This window comes from Triticum aestivum, chromosome 3B (assembly GCF_018294505.1).
Source record: "Triticum aestivum cultivar Chinese Spring chromosome 3B, IWGSC CS RefSeq v2.1, whole genome shotgun sequence".
Classification (NCBI taxonomy): Eukaryota; Viridiplantae; Streptophyta; class Magnoliopsida; order Poales; family Poaceae; genus Triticum; species Triticum aestivum.
In genome coordinates, this window is record NC_057801.1 from 431572277 (window position 1) to 431574853 (window position 2577).

Sequence of the window (2577 nt, forward strand, 5' to 3'; positions counted from 1 at the left end):
CCACCCACCACCGTCGGGATATGGCCAACCACTTCGCGCTCAGCCAACACACACCGTCGCCCGCCCTCGCCACCAACCACCCCACGCCACCCGCTGCCGGCCACCACCCCGTGCCACCCTCCTCGGCCACCAGACACCCCGCACCACCCTCCCCGGCCACCAACCACCCCGCGCCGCGTGCCCCTGCAACCACTCCACGCTCCTCGCCCCGTCGTCATCCACGTACTATGCCGCTGCACCTCGGCTATGCTGGTCCTCTTCATCTGCTGCAACACCTCCATGCTATCTCCCTCCTAGATCCGGCGAGTATCCATCGCGCGGTGCATCAATAGCCATCGTCGGGGCTGCTCTCGATCTGGGAGGAGCAGCACCTCCCCATCAGATCCGACGAGGGCCATGGCGCCGTGCAGTTCGGATGGGGTTCTCACCCCATCCCACGCCGCCCACCGCAGGGGAGAAGGACGAGGAACTCCACCACCGGCCCCTCTGCGCCCCCAAGCAGTTTGCAGCGTGTGCGTGTGCAGGATGGTAGGCACGTTGATGCAGTCCATCCCTCGATCCGACCGCAGATGTCGGCCCCTCTGCACCTTGGTGCCCGGCGCGGGCACCACCGCAGCCCCATCCCTGTGCCACCTCCCTCAGCCCCGGATCCACCAGCACATCCCCCGCCCACGGCGCGCCGCGGTCAACAGCGTTTCTCCGAGCCTCTTTCTCTCACAGCCTCCTTAATGATCTCTCTCCCCCATGATTTGTCTACACCAGAGCAGCTGCGGTGTTAGTGCGCCATCAGATCGAGTGCTGACGACCACAAGCAGTGAGAGGACTAGAGGAGGTGATGCAGGGTCATTTTCCTTTGTCAATCCAGTGCAATTTCTTTGTTTGCTGCAATTCGATTCACAAATTAAGTGCGATTCATTTTTTTGCTATTTTTTGCAGGAAGAAAAAGGAATGCAACCGCGTGCAGTACATCACCCCGTGCGGGATCCGTGCCATGGTGATTTTTTTGAGTCATGTTGCATTTTACTTGCTTGAGCGAGCGGTTCGTCAGGCACATTCCATGCAATGCATTGCCATGTTTTTGCAGTGTGTTGGCATGTCCTTTCGGTTGAAGCACCATCTATTTCTCCGTGCAGTGCATTGGCATGTTTTTGCAGTGTGTTGGCATGTTCTTTGCCGGGAAGCACCATCTATTTATGTGACGAGTTTGTGTTTTCTTTGTATGTTTAGTGCACTACAGTTTAGGGCACCTCGTGCAGTTCAGAAACGTGGGCTTGGAGTGCATTAGCTCATCCTATGACGAAGAAAACAAGTGTCTCATATGCTAAATTTGGTGTCTCGTGTGTACTGTTTGTGTAAAAAGAATGATGTTTCATTACCTCTCTGTATGAAGTGCGTTTCTTCCTTGGATGTGGTTCATTTTTTAGAGTGATGTTGTTCACTTGTGCCCAACATGAAAGTGCTAAAATTTTAGCGAAACCACAAAGATAGTAATGCGGTTCATTTTGATATATGTCGCGGTTAATTTGATTCGTCTGTGCTGTCCACTCTTGTTCATGTTTTTTTGAATAAAGACAACAAAAACTCGTACGAGACAAAACATGAAAGTGCGGCTTTTCTAAACGAAACAAAAAGACAGCAATGAGTTTCACTTCAACATGTGTCGCTGTTCATTTGCCCTCAACTCTGCGGTGCACTCTCGTTCATGAAAAATTGTTGAAAAAAAGACAACAAAAACTCACAAAAAACTTGTGTAAGAAAGTTTACGTTTTGTTGAAAAATTGTTACCGAAGCGAAAAAAGTAAGGCGGTTCACTTCTTAATAGTGTTGTGGTTCATTTACACCTGATGTGAAGTGCACTCTACTTTCTCGTTCTTGAAAAAATTACGTTTGAATAAAAGAAAAAATCATGCAGTTCTCTTACCCATGTGATGCAGTGCGGTCTTTCATCCGTTGCAGTGCGGTTTTCAGTCGGATGAAGTACCCACGTCGATTTGGGTGTCGTGAAAAACAGAGTGTCCGCATTTTGGTAAATTTGAAATTTCTCTTAAACCGTAAAGAATTAGAGAGAGTGTTCTACATGAAAAAGTTGCGCCTCGTCGATACCTTTCCAACGGTGTATCGTTTGAATCATTCCGACCAGCGGTTTGCACAAAATTCGCGAAAAACGGCCGCTGCCACTCGTCGTCCACCGCATGATTTTCAAAATTAACTTAAAACCATAAGGAATCTCAAAAACATTGCAACATATGAAAGTTGCGCCTCGTTTGTAGCTTTCCAACAGCGTATCACATGCCTCGTTTCGACAAACGGTTCAAAAACTGGAGCGAAAACAGTACCAAAAATTTTAAAAAACTTCAAGAAACAGAATTCCGCGATTTAGTAAAGTTGAAACTGCTCTTAAATCGTAACGAATTAGAGAAAGATTTATATATGAAAAAGATGCGCCTCGATGATATCTATCCAACGGCGTATCATTTGCTTCATTCCGACAAGCGGTTTAGAAAAAAACGCGAAAAAATGCTCGCTGCCACTCGTCATCCGCCGCACCATTTTCAAAACTCCTCTTAAACCGTGTGG

At 48.5% G+C, this 2577-nt stretch overlaps 1 long non-coding RNA gene across 1 annotated transcript; it reads left to right on the plus strand.

Moving 5' to 3' along the window:
* Positions 1-305: 305 nt before the first annotated feature.
* Positions 306-1385, plus strand: LOC123065469 (uncharacterized). Its single transcript, XR_006431047.1, has 2 exons — positions 306-832; positions 937-1385. It is a non-coding gene; the product is annotated as an uncharacterized lncRNA (long non-coding RNA).
* The last annotated feature ends 1192 nt before the right edge of the window (positions 1386-2577 follow it).